This window comes from Amblyomma maculatum, chromosome 1 (genome assembly GCF_055883805.1).
Source record: "Amblyomma maculatum isolate TAMU_Amacu chromosome 1, ASM5588380v1, whole genome shotgun sequence".
Lineage (NCBI taxonomy): Eukaryota > Metazoa > Arthropoda > Arachnida > Ixodida > Ixodidae > Amblyomma > Amblyomma maculatum.
The window spans coordinates 75,539,166-75,567,161 of record NC_139344.1 but is presented as its reverse complement, the minus strand read 5'-3'; the positions used below and the strand labels follow the sequence as shown (position 1 = coordinate 75,567,161).

General features: G+C 44.1%; 2 long non-coding RNA genes across 3 annotated transcripts in view; one reads left to right on the top strand and one right to left on the bottom strand.

The window, feature by feature from the left end:
- LOC146202832 (uncharacterized) overlaps window positions 1–27,996 on the bottom strand; it is a 66,667-nt gene that overhangs the window by 14,308 nt on the left and 24,363 nt on the right. The window lies entirely within an intron of this gene.
- On the top strand, window positions 36–14,183 carry LOC146202834 (uncharacterized). 2 transcript variants are annotated; one of them, XR_014703771.1, is made up of 3 exons: window positions 36–135; window positions 865–970; window positions 13,970–14,181. It is a non-coding gene; the product is annotated as an uncharacterized LOC146202834 (long non-coding RNA). The 2 variants fall into 2 exon arrangements; XR_014703770.1 differs by having other exon boundaries at window positions 42–131; window positions 13,970–14,183.

The window sequence follows — 27,996 nt, the reverse complement described above, 5'->3', positions numbered from 1 at the left end:
AACGTCACATCCGGCTATTGTTTTGTGGGTTTTGTGTTGCTTCTAGTAGCAAAATGGCTGGTCGTCGTCCTTCATGGTGGGAGCCGTGAGAGCTGTGTCGCCGTGTCAGCCGTGTGCTCTCGTGTTGTACGGCACGTAAACAATTTTTTCCATTCTTTAGATACTTCAGTGTGCATGTATTGAGTCATTACCCGCTGTCTGGAGTTTTACATTTAGGTTTCAACTTCCGTGCGCCCGAATGTTCTGTTGACGACCATTGAGCCTGCTTGGCCGGCAGTGGGCCCGAACGCCCCAAAGGTGTATCATCGAAGGTTTCAATCGAAAGCTCAACGCAGTTCGACACTAAGGAACATGTGGTTAAATACCGTTTATTAGGCCAACCGTACGGAAATCTCAATCATGTAAAGCACGCCTGACTATCAGTCTTGCGTGCGCTTGAAAAGGGCGGGAAACTTGGGTAAGCTTTCAGCAGCTGTCTGGGTGAATAGTTAATGATTGTAACGTCTCTGAGCTGATAGAGGGACTTTAGGAGGTACTAGGACATGACAAAACAACGCGTAGAAGCAGGAAAGGCGAGGATCACACAGGCCTGTGTGGGAAGCTTTTGTTTTGATGCACCACGACGTGCTAACCACTTGTGCGACGTACTATCATTTTGTGTGGCCCTCGTTGCTATGACGCGGTGTAATGATTTCATACCTCATTTTATGACTGCACACTGTCAAGTGTATGAGGGCCCCTTTCTAATTACGGTGAGGTAAGCGATTTCGCCTTGTGTTTAAGTGCATCAACATGTACTTGTCTTAATTTCTTTTGTGTGTGTAAACATCGCTTATAAGCTGACGTCTAATATTTGGTACGCAGGGACCTTCCTGATATGTGTTTTGGAGTCTAGCATGTGCTTGCTGGTTGCTGAGGCTGAACAAGGGACTATGAAAGGCGGAGGCAGCATATGCTCTAACGCCACAAGGTGAGCCCTGTACTTAATTTCGAAACAATTGCTGTGCCACCGCGAATGGTCATTTGTTTTACATGGGGAACATGCTTGGGCACAGGTCCCCAGTTTGCATAGAGTGCATGAATGAATCAAACAAGCAAGCATTCCTGCAGCTGCAGTGTCCAGCTTGTAGTTTGCAGCCTTTCTTTCTCAGTTGCAACTAATGCAATGCAAACAGTGTGCAATGTAACAGTTGATTCAGACTAAGAAAAGCAGACTAGCTCCAAAAACAAGCAAATGTTTGCGCAAGATGGAAGATCAAACCACGCTATATTGTCTTCTCAATTCACTGTGGAAAACTGGCAAAGCTGCCAACGAATGATATTCCTGCACAGGTTGGTTGTGTTGCTTTTTTGTGCGTGTGACAATGTTGCTGCAAGAACTTTATAGCTTTGGAAACCACTGTGAAAGATAAATGAGGTCTGCAAGATTGGCATCAATGGCTTGCAAGACAAGCAGCACAGAATATACACCCTGCCAATTCTTTAACAGTATCACTCGAGCGTCGACTGTCCGAGCAGAAGCAAAGGGGAAATCAGGAGAGGGAACAAGCAGGGAGATGTAATCATGCTGCTTCAGCGAGTGTTGTCTGCTTGGCTGTTCTGCTCCGTTGGCAGCAACCCCTTGAATCAAGTTTCATATTGTAGTTCTGAGAGCGCTCTGCTATGTGCTTGTGGATTCAAGCTGTGCAAACTTTTAACGTTCCAAATATTATACTTGTCCCTGGTTCTATTTTCAGATACTGTCTCAAAGGTTTCTTTTCTCTCTTTTTTTTTTTTTTTAAGCAATGAAAGTACCGATACAACAATTTTTCAAAAGTATTGATGGCAAGAGTTATGGGGCAAGTTGGATTTTTTATTGGAAATGTGTGTACTTTGAAGATATTATTCACATGATATGCAGATATTATTGCGGCTAAAAGCAAGCAATGACAGCTTCTCCGGGCACCGACATGCCTGCCAGCCAATTGTGGCAGGGTTGCTTCACATTGATCAAAGCAGCGTAGCAAACGAGGTTCACTGCAGCAGCAAGAATTGGGAGCACGCCCTCGCACTCCTGCATCTTCCAGCGCAGCAGCGCTGGGCAGTCGACGGTCACGTGGTACTGTTAAAGGCCCACTGTCCACCCTCCGGTCGAAAATATTTTCTTCCCCGGTGACTGTGAGACTTCGCCCCTAGAATGCAAGGCCGCAAAATCTTTTGAAAAGAGTAACTAATACCGAAGTTATAGCCACCGCAATTGCCCGATTCTGTCATGCTTCTCTCCTTCCGTTCCCTCGCAAAGGTTTTTCACTCTCCTGCCCGAGGTCGTCTAGCCTCCGCAAGACAAATTTCCCTTCCTGCTCCGCGTTTGGCGGGAGGTGGGGCGTGGCACTCCGCGAGCGCGGAAAAAAAAGAAAAAAAAAAAAGGCTGAGGGAGCGCTCGCCGCTAGATTCAGTCTGGCCGTGGCGAGGGAAAAGCGCGCAGCGAGCGGTAGACACCCATCCTTCTCCCGTCAGTCAGCGAGACGGACCAATGGACGTCGGTCGCGGTATGTACGTCATTACTGGGGCCCGTCGGGCCAGCGCAGGAAACGGGGAAGCTAGCTTCCCAAAGGAGAGCATGAGATAGCTTTGAATTGTATTTTCGATACTTTGCGGCGCGCGTGTCACTGTAGCATTTTGCACAGACTATCTCCGGTACCTGATCGAAACACTGGGCTCCTTTGCTTAAAAGGGCCTTCCCTGAGCAGTGGCCCTTTAAAGCATTGGCCAGGTGTACACTGCCTACAGTGGTGCCCATTTCGTAGCAGAGGCAATGCCTGCCTAAAGTATATCCTCTTCACTTGATGAGCAAAGAAGCATTCTAGTTTTCCTTGCTGAGAATGGGGAATGCAGCCCCTCCACTCCATCCACTATCTTCTCGCCAACATCGAACACTTTCTTTCCGCTCATCAAAGATTATCCTTTTATGCCAGGGGCCTTGGCGCACGGCCCGCGGAGCTGCGTGATGCAGTCTGCCAGCTCAAAATTTTCAGCTGACATTTTTTAAAGCATTACCACCAGCCCTAATTTCCAACTAAAATAAACTCAGACTTTGTACCAGTTAGTACGCGTTCATTTTTGAAAAGGCGTTGACCACTTAATCTGCGTGAACTTTCATTTGACATCACTATGCCTTCAAAGCAAGGAGCCAGACATCCTTGCCTTCTCTTTTATTTCCAAGTGTGCTTTTTTTTTTTTTTTTTTTTTTTTTTTTTTGAGGATTATAAGTGTGGTAGTATTTATTAACAGGTGTACCATTTCAGTACCTCTCTCCGAGCGATCCTGAAGCGGCTTTTGTCCAGCATTGAAGTGGAAAGGAGCACACATTGCTTTTCTTTTGCAATAATAGGAGGGCTTGGTCTGACAAAACGAAGTTAGCTTATTTTTGTTCATTTTATTGTTATTTATTGTACTTTGTTTCCTGTTGTTTTGTTAATTTCTGGCTCCTGGGTCATGAGAGAAAAAGCTTTCTCAATGCAGCCCACGTAGCAATATGAGTTTGAGACCCCCTGCTCTATGCCCATAATGGCAGGGGGTCAATGGATAATTCATAATGAGTTTGTCTGAAAGGTAATTGTTTAGCAAAAAGCTACCATACGCCATTGGTCGGCTCAGACCCACAACCTCCACATCATGGTGTTAGAAGTGTGTGAACGGGCCGCTCCGCACCGAACAGTAAGTGACGATACCGATGCTCTGATTTCCGTAGGCTGCCGAGAGACTGCGTTGACTGTTGGTGGCCGCAGGTTCGCTGGGTGCAGTTAAAATCTTCGGGTGAAGGCGTGGGGAATAGATGGGCTTCCCTATACAGCAGGTGTTTCTTGCTGTTTCTTCTGCCTTCGCTCGTATCGAGTGGTGTTGGTGACCACCGCTGCGTTTGTGGCTCAGCGACACATTGCGGTGCGGAGATGAGGACATCCCTTCTCGATTGTACACATTTGTTTACACTTGTTTACAAACTATTTACAATAACGTCGTCAGATGCGACATCAAAACATAGAGGGCTAACTGCAACTGGGTGCACGATCGGAGGTCAGAGGCTAGCAGAATCAAGCCTTGGCCTTCTGCTACACTTTAGGCCGGAGTCCCTAGAGACCTTCGTCAGCCTAGCCTCCCTCCTCGAACAACCCGTCTGCCCTCGTCCCTCCGAGCCCAACTGTCCCAAAGCTCCTTCCTTAGCGCTCAAAATTCGAGTCTAGTCCGTTGACCAATCAACGACTAGTCACTCTGTGGCCAATAACATGCAGTCCTTCAAAATGGGCTGGCCAATTGCTGTGCCACATATACCCCTCTCCTATGCATGTTAAGTAATACAAACACAAAGCACGCACTACGCGGCGAGTGGTTGCGCACACAAACACATACATCTGTGCTTTCTCCCTCTCCAAAATCCTCCCACACAAGAGGCGCCAAGCAGTCGCAAAGACAAACGGCGTCGACGGTTACACTTCCGAAAACACACACACTCAGACCTCAGGCCCAAACATTCCGATCCCTGCCCTTGGTCGGTTGCGCGTGGGCAGCGGATTCAAAGGGACGTACAGGCATCTTCCCGTGAAGACATGTCAACAGCGCGTTCTCCCCAGGCCCGTGTTATGCCGCGTTTCGGGATTTATGGACTCCGCGCCCTCTCCACTCGAACCGGGAGACACAGCAGTTAGCGCCGAACCCACAACCACTGCGCTTGCGCTGTGCCTTCTACTTGCACTGCTCTGCCTCCCTCGCGGCACGGGACGGACAGAGCCGGCAGCGTCGCCCCCCCGCTGCCGTGTGTTCTGGGCTCACTTCCGAGAAGCGGTCGCCTGCGTGACCGTCATAAATCAGCCCGCGTCAAGCTGCCCCTTGACCTTGGTCGCCCCTTCGGAATCTCCTTCTGGGCGAAGCCCGCAAACTTAACTGGTGCCGCAAGGATTGCCAGTCAGTTCTCAACGTGCATCGGTGCGCCCTGCTCCAAGCCTTTCTTCGATCATGGTATATTCTAAGTTGTAATGTAATGTAATGTGGAAAAAAGTGCATTGTTCACTGCTGCAATACAGGCTACGTATTCTGCAATGAAAAATGTCAGCTTTCTTCGGTGCGAAAAGATGTCGAACGACTTCAGCTATGGTGGCCGGCATACCAGGAAAGGACCGAGCTATACAGTCACTGTTTGTGAGGGGCACTTTGAGCCCAGGTTTATGTCCAAAACATGGACGACAGAGTTAAATGGGCATATGCTGCAAAGCGTTGCTAGCAAAGGAAGCGGTCCCCACGATATTCTCTGCCTGCCTTACCTACCTTTCAGACGTCGAAAAGTAGAAAGCGACCCACTGAAAGGCAGCCCCAGGAATCGAAAAAATAGAACATCGTCAAACCTTATGTAGAAGCGTCAGGTGAAGGTAGCACGGGCTTCACACGACACTGCGTGGGCATGGACAGGCCCAAAAGCTGGGTGCGGCTCAACCCACGGGCCGTCTGGGCCGACACATGAACATTTTTGCTGGACTCGGGGTGGGCTTAAACGTACGGGTCCGAGCTGGATTCGGGCTTGTACACAGAGGGCCGATGTCCTTTATAGTCACTTTGTCAGAGTAAAATACACATTCGCGGCGTCGCTGCAGCGAAATGGATGAAATAGCCATGATACACTCCGAGAAAGAAGTTTAGTCTTCTTAGCTTATTTATTTACTTATTACGGCACCGCGGTGGCTGAGTCATTAAAGCTGGGATACCCTAGTCTGATCCTAATTGGGAGACAGCATTTTGGCCGAAGCTGAAAGCATGGCAGGCATATACTTAACGATGGCAGTTTCATTGAAGAATCCCGGGTGGCCGAAGTGATCCGGACGCCTCTGCTACGGCGTCCTCACACTTTGAGCCGGTTTGGGACCATTGCTCCAGAGACATGGCTATTTTGTTGTTTTTTTGGCGTCATGTACACTTTTTTATTCTCCATGTGAGAAAATTCAAAACCAAATGTGGGTATGGTTTTCATTTTAATCTGTTGATTGGAACGTCTCATATCTGAAATAGCCGCAAAGGCTTGATAGAGTAGAAATCTCCTTGACGATGAAATAAATAAATCTTGAATGAGCAATTTTTAAATAGAGTCAATCAGTGTCGTAAACAATTAGGCGTGCGCCAGCCACATTGAACGATACAAACGAATATATGAAATTACTCCCCCCGGCGACTAAAGAGCAGCAGTCAGGCACCGCTCTTGCATGTTTTAAAGCGTAAAATGCCATGTACGGGTTACGCTGGTGTGGTGCAGCGTGGAGTTCGCCTAATAAATTAGAATAGCGCCAGGTGAGGCTGTTTCAGCTATCAGCGAGCGCAGACAGTCTGGTCTGCGATAAGGCGCTTCCACATATGGTCAGTTTTATATACCACTGGAGGCTAGGAACTGGAAAACTCATACAAACCACTGGGAAGGGCCAATATTCGAACGCTTGATGAGGTGCGATCTTTTTCAAGGTTGGTGTTCAACACTCGTGACGCCTCAACCACAGATACAGCCTTGCTGCCACAGCGGCGCCATCTTCCTCGGCAGGAAATTGAGGAAGGGGGGGGGGGGGGGGGGCTTCTACATGCAGAATCAGCGAAGAGCATTGCAGCCAGAACACGTGCCGGCCCTGGCGGCGGTGCTGTTGTGAGCTATGATATAACGGCACCTCTCGCACACCACAGGGCGGGCACGCCGCCTGAGCTTCTTGTCTTCTACCACTGTCGCCTCCAGTTCACAGATACATTAAATCGAGAAGAATCGAGGAGGTGGTACCTACGCTTGACGAACGGCAGTTTTGGCATGGCGTAAAGGCTACATACGCACACTAAGCTACTTTGCGTTTTCTCGGGATTTTATTCAGTTATATTTTGCTGCACACGGTGTCTAAATATTAAGGCATCCTCGCAAGAAGTCCGATGACAATTTTTTTTTCTGTCTAATTGAATGTGATTTCACGAATTGAAATCATGGCCAAACTGGTTGCTTTTAAGGGGGACATGGCTCTTAAAGCTATTTTTCCTACGTTTTTCAACAAATTTGATAAAATCTGGTAGTCTGATTTAGTTCCTTGCCCTGATTTCAAATATGTAATTAGGTTTCCAATTGGCCAATTAGTTCAAAAGATAAATGAAATTGTTCATGAAAAAATAACTGCACTACAAAAAGTTCACATGAATACTTTGCTAGGTACTAGAAAGCATAACGAATATAATGTTAGGCGCACTTTGGTATAACAAATATTAGCGATGTTATAGCAGTTCACTGTTCCAAATGTGAGTGCCTTCCTGTCTTATTTAGAGCAAAATTGAAAACTCTGAACTGCTATAACATCGCTAATATTTGTTAAATAAAAAAATGCTCCTAACATTGTATTCATTACGCTTTCTAGTACCTAGCAAAGTGTCCATGTGAATTTTTAGTAGTGCTGTTATTTTTCATTATTTCTGCAAATTATGAACAATTTCATTATCTCTTGAACTAATTGGGCAGCTAGAAAATTGGTTACATGTTTGAAATCAGTGCAAGAAACTGAATCAGAATGCCAGGTTTTATCAAATTTGGTCAAAACTTGGAAAATAATTTTCAGAGCCATGTCCCCCCTTGAGCAGAAGCGAAATGCAATACAGCTGACATATTTCGTGGTGTGTTTGGAGACTGTGAACAGCCTAAACTAATACATTCTTTTTCAGCGTATTTCTAACAGTTTAGAGTTGTCGTGGGAAGACGAAAGAGTCGCACTGGCCGTACTGCCCGAATCCGTGAGTCTCACTGCCTGTTAGAGGTTGGGCACACTACGAGCAGTGGCGCGCCGCGCCAGCGCGGCTCGTTCATACACAACCCTTCAGACACCACACTCCATATCATGTTCTACTTGGCACTTGCTGTATTTTATTTTAAACCAGCCAAAAAACGAGACGGAGAATAGAAGCTAACGAGATGAGGCTGGCTTCTCTGTGTCTAGTCTTTTGGCTGAATGAATGATTACCAACTCGCCCAGTTGTTAACCTTGTTGCTGTATTTACGGGGCATTCCCACGTCTGCTGCTGCGGTTTAGTTGAGCACTGGTGAACGCTGTCTATGTTGGGATACATGCAACATAAATAGCTTGAAAATAAAAGATTGCATAGCCATCATTGTAGCTAGTTTGTAAAGCATGGGATGCATAATGTGCAGGTCTCGGACCTCAACGGTGGCATGTTTCTTGTTTTTGTTTTTCTAGTTTGCAATGGGGGGGGGGGGGGGGGGGGGGGTATTTTTCATTTGACAGTAGATACAAGAGGTGCAGCGGTGGCGTAGCGGTAGAACATCCGCCTCGCATGCAAGAGGACCGGGGTTCAAATCCCGGTGCCGCGCAATTCTCCACCGGGTGAAAGAAAAAAAAAAAATCCGCGTGTTGATGGAATTGCATAAACAGGTTTGGGGTGCGACCTGATGCCGGTGAACACCTCCGGCAACGCACTCCCTCACCAGAACAGGAGTTGGCCACCCTGGTGCAGTAATTGGCCGCAACCTCCTATGATAAGCTCCATAAAACCCCGGCCCTCAGTCACCAGCGGCTGCGGAACAACTGACCACGGCGGCGGTCAGACCTGTGACGCAGCAGGGGGTGCTAAGGAAGTCTGGCTCCGCTGGACAGGCCGCCATTGGAAACTGACCTTGGCAACGTTTAATGCTAGAACCCTAGCTAGTGAAGCTAGCTTAGCAGTGCTATTAGAGGAACTAGAGGGCATCAAATGGGATGTCATAGGGCTTAGTGAGGTTAGGAGGCCGAATGAGGCATATACTGTACTGAAAGATGGGCATGTACTGTGTTATCGAGGCTTACCAGAGAGGCGACAACTAGGAGTAGGCTTCCTTGTCAATAAGTATATAGCGGGTAATATAGATGAATTCTATAGTATTAATGAGAGGGTTGCAGGCATCGTAATTCAGCTTAATAAGCGGTATAAACTGAAGGTTGTACAGGCCTATGCACCTACATGTAGTTATGATGACCAGGCAGTTGAAAGCTTCTACGAAGATGTAGAATCGGCAATGCGAAAAGTAAAGACGCAGTATACTGTACTAATGGGCGATTTCAATGCCAAGGTAGGGAAAAAACAGGCAGGAGACAAGGTAGTAGGTGACTATGGCATTGGTTCTAGGAATAGCGGGGGGGAGTTACTAGTTGAGTTTGCAGAGCGCAATAACTTAAGAATCATGAATGCCTTCTTCAGCAAACGGAAGAACCGGAAATGGACATGGAAAAGTCCTAACGGAGAGACTAAAAATGAAATAGACTTCATAATGTGTTCAACCCCCGCCATTATGCAAGATGTAGAGGTAATCGGGAAAGTGCGATGCAGTGAACACAGGATGGTGAGGTCCCGAATTAGCCTAAATCTGAAGAAGGAACGCAACAGATTAGTAAGAAAGAAACCCATCAACGAATTAGCGGTGAGGGGGAGGGCAGAAGAGTTCAGGATCTCGCTACAGAATAGGTTTTCAGCTCTAACTGAGGATGGCGACATTACCCTGGAGGCAAGGAACAATAATTTCAGAGATATCATTACTGAGTGCGCGGTAGAAGTAGGCGGTAGGATAGTTAGAGAGGATACCGGTAAGCTGTCTAAGGAGACGAAAGATTTGATTAAGAAACGCCAGAGTATGAAAGCTTCCAATCCAACAGACCAGATCGAATTGGCCGAGATATCAAAGCTAATCAATAAGCGCAAGATGGCCGATATTAGGAAGTATAACATGGAGAAAATTGAGCATGCTGTAAAGAACGGGGGAAGCCTTAAAACGGTAAAGAAGAAATTGGGCATAGGCAAAAACCAGATGTATGCGATAAGGGACAAGGCGGGCAACGTCATCACTAATATGGAAAAGATAGTCAAAGTAGCCGAGGAGTTCTATACAGATCTCTACAGTAGCCAAAGTAGTCAGGACCGTAATGAGATTGGCGGTAGGGAAAAACAGTCAGACGTTCCACCAGTGACTAAGGACGAGGTCAAGAAAGCACTAGAAACTATGAAAAGGGGGAAATCAGCTGGAGAGGATCAGATAACTACAGATTTGCTGAAGGACGGGGGGGATATCGTGCTAGAAAACCTGGCCACCCTGTATACGCAGTGCCTGGTGTTATCGACGGTACCGGAACCATGGAAGAATGCAAATATTATCCTCATTCACAAGAAAGGGGACTCTAAGGACCTTAAAAATTACAGACCAATCAGCTTACTGTCTGTTACGTATAAGGTATTTACTAAGGTAATCGCTAATAGAATCAGGACAACCTTAGACTGCAATCAAGCAGGGTTTCGGAAACGGTACTCTACTATCGATCATATCCATACCATCAATCAGGTGATAGAAAAATGCTCGGAATATAACCAGCCCTTATACATAGCATTCATTGATTACGAAAAAGCATTTGACTCAGTTGAAACCTCGGCGGTGATGCAGGCATTGCGAAATCAGGGGGTAGACGAGCCATACGTGAAAGTGCTGGAAGATATATATAGCGGCTGCACAGCAACCATAGTTCTGCATAAAGAAAGTAACAAAATTCCCATAAAGAGAGGTGTTAGGCAAGGAGACACAATCTCCCCAGTACTATTCACAGCTTGTTTAGAGGAAGTATTCAGAGACTTGGAATGGGAGCAGTTAGGGATAAGGGTAGATGGAGAATACCTCAGTAATCTGCGATTTGCTGATGACATTGCCTTGCTAAGCAACTCGGGGGATGAACTGCAAATAATGATTGATGACCTAGACAGGAAATGTAGAATGGTAGGCTTGAAAATCAATGTGCAGAAGACTAAGGTAATGTTCAACCGCCTCGGGAAGGAACAGCAATTTACATTAGGTAGCGAAGTACTGGAAGTAGTAGGCGAATATGTCTACTTAGGACAGGTAGTAACCGCAGACCCGGACCACGAAAAGGAAATAACAAGAAGAATACGACTGGGATGGAGCGCATTTGGCAAGCACTCGCAGATTATGACTAGCAGCTTACCGGTATCGCTCAAGAGGAAAGTATACAACAGTTGCATCTTGCCTGTACTCACCTATGGGGCTGAAACGTGGAGGCTAACCAAGAGAGTTCTACTTAAGTTGAGGACAACCCAGAGGGCTATGGAACGAAAAATGGTAGGGGTAACATTAAGAGATAGAAAGTGTGCAGAGTGGGTCAGAGAAATAACTCAAGTTACCGACATTCTAGTAGAAATTAAGAAGAAGAAATGGACATGGGCAGGACATGTAGTGCGAAGAGAGGATAACCGATGGTCGCTGAGGGTTACAAACTGGATGTCAAGGGAAGGAAAGCGTAGCAGGGGGCGGCAGAAAGTTAGGTGGGCGGATGAGATTAAGAAGTTTGCAGGGGTCAAGTGGATGCAGCTAGCACAGAACCGGGTTAAGTGGAAAAATATGGGAGAGGCCTTCGCCCTGCAGTGGGTATAATCAGGCTGATGATGATGACACTACTAATTACCGTTCATCACCACTGCAGATTTTTTTTATTAGTTAATTATATGCTTTCCTCAATTTCATTCTGTTGGTTTGCATACCTGTGTAGTAACAGGGCCTTTATATATTTTTTCTTTTCTGCTAAATAGAAGAGCATGAGCCTCTCATAGCCTGTGTTGCTTTGGGACGTTAAATCCCATAAGCCAGACCAGCATGAGCCTCGTTTCTGGTAGTCGTAGATCTATTTCATTGAACCTCTTTGTTAATAAGCTTGTCAAACATACGTCAGACAAAAACATACAGTATTATGGGTGTGACACCATGAAGGCGTCAATCATTAGAAATGTCACAAGTGTTGGGCAGGCATGCAGGGCCCATCATTAACGTGTTAAAATTAAGGAAGCTCCGGTGCCACTCAAGCGAAAACGTGAGAAGCTACTGACAGAAGGCCATGGAGTAGGGCATCTGAAGGGGGAAAGGGCTACCCTTGAGTGCAATCTATCCTCACTGAAGGGATTACTGACCAGTGCCTTGGAAATTTTATCAGAACAGGCATGGATAAAAAAAATTATGTGCACAAGATAGGGAGTGGAAATATGCTGCTTATTGATGTGAACTCCGAACTAGTCCAGTGGTGCTTGAGCACATCATATTGGTATAGTCCACATTTCTCAAGCTAAAAGAGTCATATTTTTAGTCAAACTTATCGTTCGGGCATCAAGTATAGAAACAAGCATTGCATTTTCTGCTAGTTTGTTCCAAATTGTTGCTAAGGTCATTTGTGTTATTTTAAACATCTGTACATGTTTTGGCTGTTAGTCTTGTATTTTCACCAATGCATTGATCTTTGAATAAAAAGGAATCAAATAGGTTATTTTGGTATGTCAGGTATAAAAAATTCAGCTAATAAAATCATTTGACTTTAGAACGTGCTCCAAAACAATTTGAATGCTTCAAAACTTCCGCTTTATAGCTTCAAAGTGCTCGAGCCTACTTCCACCTCTCCAAGTTGGTTTGTGGTTCAGGTCATTATTGCCAATTCTGCATGACTGAATTGATGTCTTCAATTTGGAGTTTTGGGGAGGGTTGCATCCATTGGGAAGAGTGAAAAATGCTGGCCGAAGATAAGGAACGCTGCATTATGAAAATTCCGATTGCTATTGGGCAACCATCTCATGGATGATGGCACTTGAAAGCGTTTTGACTGGAGGTACCCGCACTGCTTGGGCTAGGCCAGTGCAGCACTTCATCTTACAGGAGCATATGCACCTAATCTTGGTCGCATTTTGCTTGTTAACGACATGCAAGACATTGCTCTGTACATATCATCACCTGGTTTTTATCTTCAACCACTAAATAATTTATAATTGAATTTTTGTCTTATCTGTTTCTTTCAGGGTGTCTATACTCCACTAACACACTGAATGTTAGTAGTGCTGCTACTGCACTTAAAGTCAAGTGTTGGTCTCTGTTTGCAATATTTTTTAGCTGCTTTGAGAAGTATGATGCTCATGGACAGCCTCCTTAACAACATGAACTGGTGTATTTGTGATGAGGACCATATATCAAAGACAGCCAGAGGTTTTATGATGCTAGCATTGTAGCAACTGTTGTGGTGCTGTAGTTCGGTGAGCGATTTGGCCATCTTGTGGTTGTTGCCTGTTTGCTGTGGCCACCCTCAAAGTAAATAGCTATGGTCCTGTCACATAGTTTGAGAACTTTTTGTTACTTGTATGGAAATTACTGTTTGGCACAAAATGACTTATGGCTGCCATCATGTGCGTTATAGAGGGCGAGCGACTACATTTCGGTGGAACAGTTCCTCATTCTTTTTCACAGCCCATAGGAAGGATTTCGCAAGTTTAGAAAAATGAAATGTTCACAGCTGAGTCAGTCGCAATTCCGGAATCATGCTGTGTAGTCGACGAACGCTACAATCCAAGAGCAACGCATGTCGTCTAATGAACAGTGCAAGCGGAACTTCTTGGATGCAGCAGCAAATGAAAATGTGCACACATGGTTTTCAAGATGTCTCAACGTTTATTTATATGCCTCACAACCTACCAAAGCCCGCACGCTTGCGTTATACCAAAGCACAATCAGCTGTCTGTTCTGATGTCAGCGGCCAGTGTTAACTTCATATCAGTTCTTTACCACCCATGGTGTCCATTTCTGCTGTACATGTGCACTGCAGTGATACATTGTCACGCGCATGCAGAGAGCACTAGTACTGGCCTTACTTAGGGTAACTTTTTCGCTGTTATGGCTTTTCTCATTCTTGAGCTATGCTACAGGGTGCACTTGACAAGTCATGAATTCAGCATTTGTGCTTCTTTCCTTTTTGAGGGTGTAGTGACCATATGCAAATCCACTATTAGAATATATGAGCTGCTGCATAGTCTGCAGTCCTGTTATCTTTTTGTTTAAATTTGGTACGTCTCTGAGTTTCTCTGGGTGTTTTGTTATTGTTCTGAGCTTGCATTCTTTTGTTTTTTCTCCCTATGACAGCCGATCCTGCACGTGACTGATACTAGTCGAGAGATCACAACAGCTGCCCACCTTTCAAAGCATGGCATTCCCTGGCCCAAGTTGACTGCTCCCTGTGCTACTGGCTCAACAATGTACTCACAAGTCTGCACTTCACTTACGAGCGTAATGGCAACACACACACACGTTGGCCAAAGCTTCTGTGTCAAAATAAAGTATTCCTACTTATGTGCCTTTTCATTCATTATTAACGCACATGATTGGAGTAATAAACACTCCAGTGCCAAAACACCATGTTGACACATTCATTTATGTTTAGACTGCCTACCTTCTGCATTACTTCCCTTTTGTAACCTACTTAGAAAGGCATTTACTGTATGTGTCATAGAACCACATGTATTTGTTATTCCTTTTGAGACTGGAAATAATCCGCAAAACTAGTGAAGTAAGAAAAGTTCACAGATATGTTTCGTAGACAATTTTTAGAGGTAAGCCCAATGAAGATGTTTCGAACTGCAGACAGGGACTGATGACAAAAAGGCAAAGTGGGCGGTGTTTGTTGAATTGCATAAGATTGGTTTGATTCAGTATTTTGCAGATGAGCACCAACTTTCTTAATTGCAATGCCCTTGTCTGTGGGATACTTACACCCATACTGTCACCTCATGTAATGCTCAAACATTTGGCAGTGCTAATCACTTTACTAAAATATTGAAATCTTGGCCCTTCAAAGTGAATTGTGTTCAATAGCGAGGTGACATACTTGTAGCAATGAGATGCTAACCTTGGATACCCGCTTAATACACTATTGCTGTACCTCTATGCTACTGGGATGGTGAGGCAGCATACTAAAAGTGCATAAAAATAAGCGTGTGCAGTAATTCTTTATGTAACAATAGTTGAAGCCCTCGCCTAATTTAATGTGACTGCATTAAAAGGCCATATTTACCAAAAAGAAGGCAATTTGAGCGACAAGGATGAGTGGCAGATAGTATGACTGGATGGATTGGTCTGTGTGATATGGGGACCATGGTATGGTCCAGCTCCTTTGACATGAGAAAAACTTGTTGCCTTTCAGAATCCCAAGTCAGATGTGCGAGTTGGGAGTTCATTTACATAATGTGGTAATTAGTAATTTTACAAATTGGTGTGTGCGATAAAAGCGCAAACTAATATCGGTGAATCAACAAGTAGCTAACTAAATGTACAGGGATGAGGATACAGGAGTCGTAAATGCTGTGGCATGTTTTCCTTAACAGTGGTGCTGAAGTGCCCCCAAATATTTGTTGCATTTGCTCAATTCAGGTGTATTTCAGTTTCTGGTATAACCTTTCCCACACCTTTAGGCACAGTAATTGTAAGTAAAATTGGCAGTTAAAAAAGCATTGTCAAGATGACAGCGTTCCAAAAAATTGAGAAATAGTAATTAAGGTACGTATAACAGCAAAAGTTGCTACACTGTACCATCAGCATACACGTGTGATCCCAGCCATTTTTGGAACCATAAATGCAGTATTAACATCAGTAGTTTATCAATTCAGTTTCGGACTATCCTCATGTTTGACAAGATTTTAATGATGAAACTTTCAGCTTAATGCCCCAGTAGCCTGAGTATTCTGAAGCATAGCATTGTTGCCTTACTTAATTACTTGGCACACTTTCCAATTTTGCAGTGAGAAATTTTCTTAGCTTAAAACAGTGAAAAAATTGGCAGTACTCTGTCGGGGACGAAGCAAGCTTTTGGAAAAGGAAAATAGAGTAAATGTCTCCGAGTGGACACCCCATGTGCACTGTGAATGAAACTAATGAGCAAAAAAAAAAAAAAAGCACATGCTTTCAAGCAAAGTATTGCAATGCTTAATATTACATAGAATTCCTCCTGGCACACATAGATTTCATATTTCAAGCTGCCAGTTTCCATCATGCAAGGACGACATCTGCTAGTTTCTATAAGTGCGAGCCATGTTTTGCGAGAGGGTACCTTTCTAAGTGGACTCAGCTAGGCTTAACCTGATTTCCATGAAATATATATGGAAGGGTGCTTAAACCAGATGCTATCAGGCTTTAAGTATACCTGCAGGTAAGGGCCCTGCCAACTACTATTTTTAATAAAGAAAATTTGATATATCTAGTCATCACTTAGTGTTTGTCATATATACTCCCGCACAATTAATAGTGATCTAATCGAGCTGCTTGGTTGATACTAAAAATGAAAACGCAGCACTGACACCAAACATGGACGGGCTACTGCTCAATTAAAACGCCTGGAGAGAGTGCAACGTAAGTCAACTTAATCGCTTTCACTTCTTTCTTGTCGACTGCGACATAAAGTATCGGCAGCACTTGTGCAGTGGTCACCTTTACAAACCAAGCATGCTATGCGTCTGGTCATCGACTGGCAGCTGTCGGCCGGCGCATCGTCGCCGTCGACTCTCCTAGCGACGCCACGCCCTCCGCGGCATGGATTCAACCCTCTTTCCAGTTTGGTTGCTAATGGCCATCAATTTTCGCTGATTACTGCACTATAAGCAGGTAAGCCATCTCTACAAATTGAGCACATAAAATATTTTATCGACTTTAGTTTACAGCGCAGCCCTATGGCAGTCGCGTAACCGGCGAAGCGAATAAAGAGCACATCAGAGGATGAAAGTTCGGCGATTCACTCTGATGCATATCTTTAGCACTGGATTTGTTAGAGACCAACATGGAATAATTTGAACAAATTGTTCGATATAAATGGTCATTTGGCTGCTGGATATACCATTGCTTGTAAATCCGGCCGCGCAAAATATATAGTAAAAAAAATTTACTTCTTTTTCCATATTTTATGTTCACAACAAACATATGCATAACCACGCACTGAGATCAAGTGCCACATGAAAATTCGCGCTTCCACTTCAGTTCGAATAATAGCTATCGAGGTCAAATGTTCGAATGAGTCGCGTTACATATGCTGTGTATGCGAGGTGGGGGACGAATTAAACTGCACTGCAAAAGATGGTTTGGTTTGGTTTAATGAGGTCCCGAAGCAACTCGATCAGGCTATGACATACGCCGTATATAGTGGAAGGCTCCGAGAATTTCGACCATCTAGCTGGGGTTTTACCGTACCGCGCAGTACACGCGGGCGCCTTGTTAGTATTCGCTCCCATCGAAAAGCAGTCACCCCAGTCAGGATTGAATCCCACACCCTTGGACACAGAAGTCGAGTACGCCAACTGCACCAGCACAACGGGGGAGGGGGGGGGGGGGGACTGCAGAAGACACTGTTGCGTTGTTGGGTGCTTGGTTTTGCCCGCGGCTGCTACGTTTTTGCGACATGGCCATGCAGTCCCGTTCCACCTAGCTTCCACTGGGCCATCGCAATTCAATCTCGACTTTCTATAAAATCGCAACCATGCAATTCCTGGCACGAAGTCGCCTCCTGGTCGAATTAGCATGGCTTACCCTGCTCGAGTCGCCAGACAGTTCGTTTATACACGCTGGCCAACAAAGACGTACGGGATCTGTTGGCTCTTAAATGATCACAACGGTGCACTGCAATGCCGATCGACGAAGCACGCACACGCTTACGGGCGGCATGCAATTCGTTGCAGCCTCCGCTGCTGCGGGTGCGAGTCGTGAAAAAAGAAACTATGCCGGGACTGCGGGCATTGCAGAATTAACATGCAGTTTCACGGGTTGGTTCGGCTGGAGGCTTTTAATTGTGCCCGTGTATGCGGTGCGATAACAATTAATTAAGCAGGCGCTGGTATATAACTGATAATGCTTTTTAACTAGTCATGCGCACTAGCGCCTCATTTACTAACAGCTATAGGTTTGCTGAGGTCGCAATTATAACATCTATATTAGTTTTTTAAATTTTGGAAACACCATTATCGTCCCCGCTTTTAGCACATGAATTTAGGCCGCGCATGGCAGAAAACGAAACCTCTCAGTCGAGGATAATTTAGTGCGCGCGGCATATATATGTACGGGTGTACGTTGTACGATCGCTTCGCTAGCCATTCCTCCCGGGCGCTCCCGAACATAATGAAAGGAGTGACACCCGCGGCGGTGCGTGGCGCGTATTCAGCATGCATGACTAGCGTGGCGATTTGCGCTCACCCGCTGTATAGTTTCGGTTTCGCCTGTGTACGGCCGAAACTACCCGAGCAGGTAGCGTAGATGGCAGCGTACTGCTCCGAAGTTGTCACTTGCTCCTTCGTAGCGCACAGGAGGGACGGCAAGCTTCGAGAGCAAGGTATACCCGCACATATGAAACGGGCTCATAAGAGAGCCAGGTCATAGCCTCCTCTATTTTTTCGAAAAAATAGAGGAGGTTATGGCCAGGTACGTGCTCGATCATCACAGTGGCTTCAATTTAGCCCGCGCATAAAAATTTCTTGCGCTAAATACGCCAACAGAATTATGTTTTGGGAAAGTTTACACTGATATAGATACTGATATGGGCGTCGGCATGACCCCCTGCATGGTGTCAACAGATTCTTATTCACTGAAACTGCATTGTCAGAACACTTAGTGACATAATTTGTTCATTCTAGAAGGACAAACTCGTGGAAGTTTAAATTTTGGGGCTTGTGTTATTAAATTAAGGAAAAAAGTATGGGAGATGGAATAAACCCCACCCTTTACAACCCCCTTTACTGATACATTGTCACCAGGTTTGATTTGGTTGTTTATTCTGATGCAAAAATTCATAAGAATAGCAATAAATGGACAGCAGAAGACAATTAAGTAGATCAGTTTGGTAGTTAAAATCTTAAGGGTCACTGTATCAAATTCTTTTTAAAGATTAAGAAAAGGTAGCTAATTTTATTTGAGTTGAACATGCCCATGCTTCTCATTTAGTGAATCAGTATATACAAAGCATTCCTCATCACCTGATGGGCCAGCTCATCAAGACACTTACAGTAATTGCTTAACTGTGGCTGCTTCCTCTTTGTATGAAATAAAAAACTAACTTGAATTTGAGGCAAAAATTTCTAAGAAAGGAAACGGCGCGAGTACTGAGTCATCAAAAGTGGCTTAAAATTGAGATACTCGCTTAAAATCAAGAGACTTAGCTGCAGTATATGCAGCCAAAGAAGAAACGGAAAAAGGCTTTTGAAATGTCAAAACAAGTGATTTTAATAGCACCCCCAAAATTCAGCAAGAGTACTGGGCAATTTTAGAGTGTATGGTTAAAGCAGAATTCATTTTACCCAAATTTAATACTCAACTTGGCTGTTCTGCCAATGCCAAATTTTTCTAAAAAATTGCAACACTTAGAAGCACAAAAAAAGCCTAGCCCTGAAGGCTTTTGCTTTCTTTTCTAGAATGCATTCATACCTTCAGTTAGAAATGTTAAGGTATAGAAGCACGATCAAAAGCGACCATTCAGAGCTTCATTGGAACTATCCAAAATATAAGTTATGAACTGCAAAATAAAATGACCCACGTTTAAGGTCTAATTGTGTTGTTTAAGTTTCGCTCTCAGCTATGCTGGTCCCTGTAGACCTTTCCTCAACTCTTTAAACTGTACTTCAAGACCTAGTAGAAGTAGTAGTAATAAACTTTATTTGGCTACAAAAATGAGTGCCAAAGAGGTTTGCAACTTGTAGAACCAGGGCCATCTGTCACTTTGACATGGAGGACTCCAGTCAGGTACACCAATTAAAAAGAGGAGAGTCAAGATGAATGGGGGACTGAATGGCAATGGTGCAAAGGAAAAGCAGTGTTCTAGGTTAATGCAAATGAGAGATATAGTTGGGACAAGATGCTTTAGGTGGAAACGGTAAAGAAAGAAATGCACTGGGAGAAGGAGGAAGAAACTTTAATGACACGGAGTATTAGGCACCGAGAATGTCCTGAGTATGGGTCACCAAGGCCAACCAGTCCATCAGCTGATGCAAGACTAGCCAAGCCCACCAGGTCGGGAAACAAAGTGAGGAAAATGAAATGTGCCAGGATGGTGAGAAAATTTGTTCCCATTTTACGTTTGACATGAGATTTAGTGACAGAAGAAAGGAAGAGGTGTCAAAAGAAGAATGAGATAATCTCGAAAATGCCTGGAAAGCAGCTTCATTCGTCAAATTGACAGGTTGAAAGAAGCCGGCTATCGGGAACATGGTGTCATCTCAGTTGCTGAAGGAACCTATAAAGAAATGAAAACAAACAGCAAGGAAGCTATGCCTAACACAGTGGACAGAATACAACAACAAAATCTGGTTGCAATACCCTATCTGCATAGCATATCGCATGATTTGAAACGAATAGGCAAAAAAGTAAATATCGGAGTAGTTTTTACAGCTTCGGAAAAGCTATCGAAGCTTTGTAGGATCACTCAAACTTGTGGTGTGCAGCGACACGCATGTAGCATAAAACACCAGACTTTATTTGTACCCTGCAGCACAGGTGTGGTGTATGAGATCCCATTAAGCTGTGGGAAACGTTACATTGGACAAACGGGTAGATGCCTCAATGAACGGCTCTGAGAACACAATTATACCTATGAAAAACTTGCGAAAAAGAAACATCTGCGAAGGAAACGTTGCTTTGCACTGCAGCAGGTGCACAGGTTGTATGCGCTGGCTTCTACAGGGCTTAAAGCCAGGGGGTGAGTCAGAGACCCCCCCCCCATAATATTTAAGAGGGGTCCGAGATCCCCACAAGCTTGAATTCAAGCATGAGGACTGTAAGAATACAAACCAGGTAACCATTGTTTTGTTCTTGTCAGTGGTGTAATTGGAAGATTTTTTCTCTACCGTTACAACAGTTTCACATTGAGTATTAATAAAAACCAGAGATGGAGAAAAATGATGATTTCTCCCCTTTGTATAAAACAATTTGCAAAACAGGCAACCAGCCACTTTCTCTATTTCCCTTTCCACCAATGCTAGAATCACTACAGACCCCCTCCGATTGAGCCAGACTTTAAGCACTGGGCTTCACAAAACAAAGATTATTGGTAGAAGCAACAAGCAGATTACAAGAGAGATTCTGGAGGCAAGAGACATCAAACAGAAAAAGGGCTTGTGCATCAATGCACCTTCGATAATGCTCAGTGAAAAAGAACTTGAGATCCTGTAAGTAGCGTAGGCTTACTCAAAATGCTTAGTATGTTATATCTTTTCTTGTATGGCAGTTTTCGGTTCTATATCTGGTGGCTTTTAAGGCTAACGACACGACTTAATCCTGCTCCTTCATACTTTACATTTTGACAACAGAAGCCCATATACAGCTCAACCTGGCTTTTTCATTTGTCTTCATCGAATGTTTAGCGGTGAGGCATGTGCTTGCTCATGGTGTATACTACTTCACTTGCGTTTTGGATTTTTGTGATTTCTTGTTTATTGTTACTTTTTTTTTTGTCAATGCTTTGTTAGGAGAGAAAACTGGTATACGTGTATATGACGTTTTGACTTCGGCTGAGTCACATGTCATGAAAATGTGCATAAATTCCTCCGTTTTGCAATAAACCTCAGTTGACAGTCAGTGCTGTGTTCATCTCCCTACCTCTGACCACATCTCAATCTCAAAGACCTCATTCCAAAAGTAACATGCACAAGTATTGATACAGCCATAAATTTATTACAATGAATAAGACTTTGCTGTCAACCATGATGAACTTTACTTTCTGCAACATCTAATGTCAAAGTGAAAATGATCGCTCCTTCTGCTTATATGCTTCGCTTATTATTAAGGAGATTATTAAGTTGGTTTAGACCTTAAGGCAGAATATTAGTTTAAATAGTTTAGTCACACAAACAAAAAAACACGGAAAAGAAATTATAATCGAGCTTTTTCTTGATTGAAGCGCCATACAGTGGAAAAAAGTAATCATATTTACACAGGTGGAAGCAGGCTCAAGCATTTTAGAACAGCTCAGGGAGCAGTAATAAAGTAACTTCGGAGCAGCTTTGAAGCAATAAAACTAGAGTTTTGGAGCAATCACATTATGTCTTGGAGCAAGATTCTAGACTCGCTTTTAATAATAGAATTCTAGCTTCCTCACTTAACTCTCTGACTGTCGAATATTCCGAAAAAAAAATAAATCACCTCCAATGTCGAACTATTTCAAACGCTATGCGTTTAGCGCAATACCCGTACTGCAAAAACGCCGCGGGACGGCATGCAGCCGCAGCACCTGTACGGCAAAACCAGTCAAAGGGTTAAATAGCAGCAAATGGAATGCTGCCTTCTACACTTCATAATTGAAGATCGTTTAACTAAGAGATTTAACTGTTTTGTAAGATTCAAAGGTAGACTTCACCACTTTGATGCACTCAAGTATTGCCACTAGTTTGAAGTTCACATCAATCAACAGTACATTTCTGCTTTCTATCTTGTGCATATTCTTTTTGATCGTGCGCCTGTGCCGATAAATTTCTGGGTACTGGCCAGTAACGCCTTCAGGGAAGATAGGTGGCACTTTAAGTATAGCCTTTTTCCCCTTCAAATTCATTACTTTATGGCCCTCTGTGGCTGCTCAAATTATTGCTTGAGCTATCTTAGTTTCAACACACTGGCGATAGGCCCTGTATGACTTTCCAACACTTTTGAAAACACATTTAGTGACTGGCACCTAAGTGGCATCACCTCCATAAGAGTTCCAAGTGTGCTTTTGTCTGTCGTAGGCATAACAGGCTAGATGGTGAAGCACCTGCTTGTATTCACAGCAGAATCGCTACAAACAAACCGTGTAGTTCGTTGCAGCTGGACAAGTTTCCAATGGCTCATAGTCATCATCGGCCAGACTATACCAACTGCAGGGTGAAGGCCTCTCCCATACTCCTCTACCTGTGCTAGCTGCATCCACTTTACTCCTGCAAACTTTTTAACCTCATCCGCTCACCTAACTTTCTGCTGTCCCCTGCGACGATTTGCTTCCCTTGGAATCGTTTATTACCCTAAGCGAACATCGGTTGTCCTCTCTACGCATTACATGCCCTGCCCATGCCCATTTCATCTTCTTGATTTCCACTAGAATGTAATTAACTCAAGTTATTTCTCTCACTCACTCTATGTGCTTCCTATTTTTTAATGTTACACCTCCATTTTTCATTCCATAGTCATCTGCGTTGTCCTCAACTTAAATAGAACCCTTTTCGTTAGCCTCCATGTTTCAGCTCCATAGGTGAGTAAGTGTAAGATGCAACTGCTGTATACCTTCCTCTTGAGCAATACCGGTAAGATACTAGTCATAATCTGAGAATACTTACCAAATCCACTCCATCCCAATCTTATTCTTCTAGTTATTTCCCTTTCATGATCTAGATCTGCGGTTACTACCTGTCCTAAGTAAACATATTCGTCTACCACTTCCAGTGCTTCGCTACCTCATAGTAGTTTGGTGCGCCTGCTTCACTCGCTGATCTCATTTCTTTCACCACAGGCGATTCAAAAGGCCGGGAGTAGGTGCTATATCAAGTGCACAGAACATTTTCCGTAACGAATTCCTCAAATTTGCTTATAAGCAAACATTATGCTGCATACTAAAAGTAATATTAAAATTTTATATGTATTATGCTCGGGTGAGATGCATTACCGGTGTGCTGCCATCGTTTTGACTACACCAACCACATACCCTGTATACAGAACTCATAACAGACCATTGCCCAGCTGCGCTTCTCATAGTCGCTTAACTTAATTGTCTCGGATTGCGGTTCTTGCTGTCAAACCAGTAATGGCCCACTGTGCGGCAAAACCGTGCTCCACTAAATTTAATGTCAGAACATTGATGCAGTCGAGTTGGAGCAAGTTTGTAGCAGGGAAAGCAGGCTGGAGCAGAATGAAGCAGCACTTCCACCCCTGCATTTAGGATGAATGCAAAGAAAGGAATACTGCAATCAAATTCTAAGTTCAGTCTACCACCATGTCAGTGTTATCACTCAGTATCCTAATTTCTAAGTTCAATATCACAGGAAAGACAATTGTGCCAAGCTCAAGCGTAACACCGTTCAACATGATCCAGTTACATATATATATATTTCTGCCGAACATAATCACAGTTCCCATATTGTAAGGAATCTTTATCAACCATGCTTTTATTTATATGTTTATTGATACCTCAGAGGTCCTAATGCAAGACTTTACAGAAGGAATGGGCTTGTGCACAGTGATAAATGGCGACAGGCTAGTGGTATACATGGCTATGATTAGACAGGTTCTTCGATGGCAGTATTGAAGCTTACAGGATCACTGATGAGGGATGATTCCAGTTGTGAACAGTGCTTGCGAAGAATGACTCATGAAATGTAGTTGTGCGGGCATGCGGTGAAACGCCACTTTTACGATGACCTGTGCGAGGTGTTCTATACACAGGTTAGCCGAGACGACTGCCATGAGGTCTTGTATGAAAAGCTTGTGATAAAGGCAGGGGCATGAAGTACAGTGACGAGAACAGAGACTGTAACGGAGATTTCATGGCAGAGATGCTGAAGGAGTATTCGAGGGAATGAAACTGGTGGCATGGTTTTGAACAGGCTCATAAGGTTCAGTGAAGTTACAGTAGTGTGGATCAACTATATGATTGGTATATTAAAGTTGTGATCACACAAGAATTTTGTAATATAGTAATTTTACACAAGAAGGTGCCAGCCATGGGTAGGTTACGATAGAGGTATCCAACAGTTCTATTAGAGTAATTAGTTACATGGCTTACAAGGCAAGACAATGTTAAGCCATTAGTGAGGTGAACACCAAGGTACTTAAACGAATTCTTTGAAAAAGTAGTACGTGTTAATTTTGTAAGTAGGATGTGTTGTTTTGGCAGTGGTGAGAAGAAATCAACAGTATAAAGCTTCTCAGGAACGGAGGCCACATCACTATTGTATGTGAATTAGATATAGATATAAGGCAGAAGCGTCGGACGAGTTGGTTACAGAGCAGCGAAGTACACAGTCATCAACTAAAATGTGGATGGTAGAAGTTACTGAAGGGAGATCGTTAAGAGTAAGGGACAGTGCTTTGTGGAACACATAGCTGAAAGAAAACTTTGAAAAAGAGGACTGGGTATTAGCAGTAACAAACCGCGAGCGGTCGGTCAGAAAGCCTTGGATCAAACTAGTGGATAGAGGTTTGTTCAATTCAGGCAGCTTCAGCAGAATGCGGGCAACGTGAAAAATGCGTGCAGACAGGCGACGCAACTTGGGAAAAGCGGTAAAAGAAAATCGAGTGCCGAACCTGCTGGATATTTTTTTCGAAGTTAATATTGGGATATATTGAGGGCGAAAGGCACCATTTCGGCTCCATCTTAGTGCCTATACCCTGTGCGATTCAGGGAACGTAGGAACGGGTAAATGCTAAATATTTTTTACACACTCTTGTACACTACGCGAACGCGCACACCTCGTGAATAACGCGAAATAGAAGTGTCCTTTTGCTAAGGCAGTTTTGGGAAAACTGCTCGCAGCTTCGAAAAGACCCGTTTTAACTGGAGTGCCCGGCATTGCAAAAGAAAGAGCACATAAACATCCTTCCAGAATCAGCCAAGCGATCACATACGGTGATTACATAAACACCGCAACCTTCAAAACGAAAGCCAAGACCACCTACACGTTGAGAATATTCTTCTTCCATGGCAGCACAAACCAAATCACGATCCCCATACACAGGCCTTTTACATACGCTCTTGGTTTCTAGTATGCCACACTGTGCACCATTCATGCGTCAAAAATAAATCCAAGACGCCCTGTTCATGAAGCAACACGCAAATATGATTTGTTGCAGAATGAACGGAGAGACCGACGGGGTCCGCAGGTAGGAGCACTCTTTCAACTTCCGTGGATGCACGAAGCCTCTACTGCGTTTATCGCCTCTGTCGTTACTAACGTAATCCATGAAGAAACTGCAAGATGAGCACTGAGGCACGAAATGTGCACGACGCAAAAATCGCGATTCACACGACCACACATTCCAAACGTCGTTTACAAACACACGACACGTGATCTGCCTTGGGCTTTCCTGCAAAAACACCAATCCGAAAATAATAAACAAAGCCAAGCCAATCCATGGGTTGCAATAACGGTTTGCTTATTTTCACCCGGTTGCACCAAGCTTCTAGCTTATTCCAACCGGGTCGCAGCAACGCCGGCCCGAAGAATCTGTACAGAGCGGCTGCAATCATCAGCTGCATATATGGGCTGTTCTTTTCAAACGCTGACTGCTGCAGGAGGTTGAGACAGATTGAATTTGCGCGAAATAAAAGCGGACGATAAGATTAGGCAGTAGACATCGCGCCCACACGGAGGCTGGCCGTCGACTGAGTGGCGCCGCGCATCTTAGCTCGCGCGGGATGTGTTTTCCCGCCATTTGGACACGTGACCTCAAGAAGGGAGGAGGGGGTGGGGGGGAGAGAAACTGCTAAAGCAGCGAGAGTCTCCTTGTGTGCGGTGCAAGCAATTCTTTTTTTTTTTTTTTCGCCGCTATCTCTCTCTGCTTCGGCATTCCTGTCGCCCCCCGCGGTAGGGTGCCTCGATTCCTTTCGCCTCCCCGTGGTTCTTTCCGCTTTGCCGCAGGGAAAAGAGATGGACCGATGGGGGGCAGCGGGTCCCGCGCAGCGAGAAGCAGTTTTCTTTCTTCTCCGCGTACGCCCCCCCCCCCCCCCCCCTCCCTCGTCGTTCAAGAAGCGTCGAGGTAGTTTCTTTTCTTTTCTTTTCTTTTTTCTACGGCTTCTGTAGAGCCCTCGTCTTGATACCAGCGGCTGTAGTTCTTTGCATGAAAAAAATGTGGCTTGGAGTGAATGTATGTAATGTTCTTTTAACCGAATATCTTCCACATAAACCAAGTGTGGGGCAGTAGAACACCTGCAGCTTCATTTCCAAGACGGTTAAGTTGCAGAACACTGTATATTATGAGTGCTTTTGCAGAGATTACATAGTCCATGCGGATTTATACTTCCCAAAGCAGTATGTGGGTTATTTAGAGTCCCTCGGGCTGTCATTTTAATCGCAAACCACATTTCCGTTTTCGCGTTTGGTTTCCATCATAATGCGGCTTCTGCAGCTCGACTAAAGCCCGTGACTTCGAGCTCAAGCTGGTAAATACCGATTGAACCACATAGTAGCTGCTGCAAGTTTCTGACAAAAATATATTTTGTCCATTTGTTCTAGGGATGCATGAAAATCAGTAGAAGGTCGCAGGGCAAAGTGCACCGGATCCGGATGAAAGCTCATAAAAGCTCACCGCCTCTTTTCTTGACCCCGTACGAAATGTAAACTCACGGAGGCTGCGAAAAGAATTTAAGGGCGTTTAGGATTGATAGGTTTCGAGGGCACTGGCAAAAGTAATTGACGGTTAACATATAAACCTTAAAGGCACGTGATCTCTTCGGTTTACCGTGGGTTTGCTTAGGGTTATGTTATAAGTGAACTTTATGATGAGGTTGTTTAAATTCAGAGGTTACCATTTAACCATAAAAAAAATGGACAATTACATGCGTAGGTTCATAGCAGTTACCGCGCAAATCTTAGGCACTTAATACTAAGTATGCTTCAAACAGACAATCAGCGCCTACCAGTTCACAAACTCAAGCATAAGTTCATGACAACTCGCGATCAACTACAGAGTGTACCATACCCGCCGCGGCTCAATTAGCGCGCGGTTAAAGCGTTATTTCAAAATATGTATAAATAACAGTTAATTTCACCTTCTGTTGCGCAATGTATAATTCTATCAGCAGGCTCAAATTATATAGTGTTAATATATATCATGCACGCGGTATAACTCAATGTTGCATAAAAATAGCTGCTTCAATGATACGAATTTTCCACTTTTCTCCTGCTAAGCCGACTGCCTTATGGAACGTAGAGGGGAAGCCTGCTGTATTGCAGGAGACTTTACTTTGATATGCACAATGTTATTTAATGATATATTAAAGCAGCAGTGAATACACGGCTGGGGAAAAGGGGATTCGAGGAACTTTATATATTTATATATATATATATATATATATATATATATATATATATATATATATATATTCTGGAATTTCATACCATATTTCTGCGTGTGAGGCTGACGTTGAAGAATTTAACACAATGTAGACCGCCACTGGTGCAGGAGCC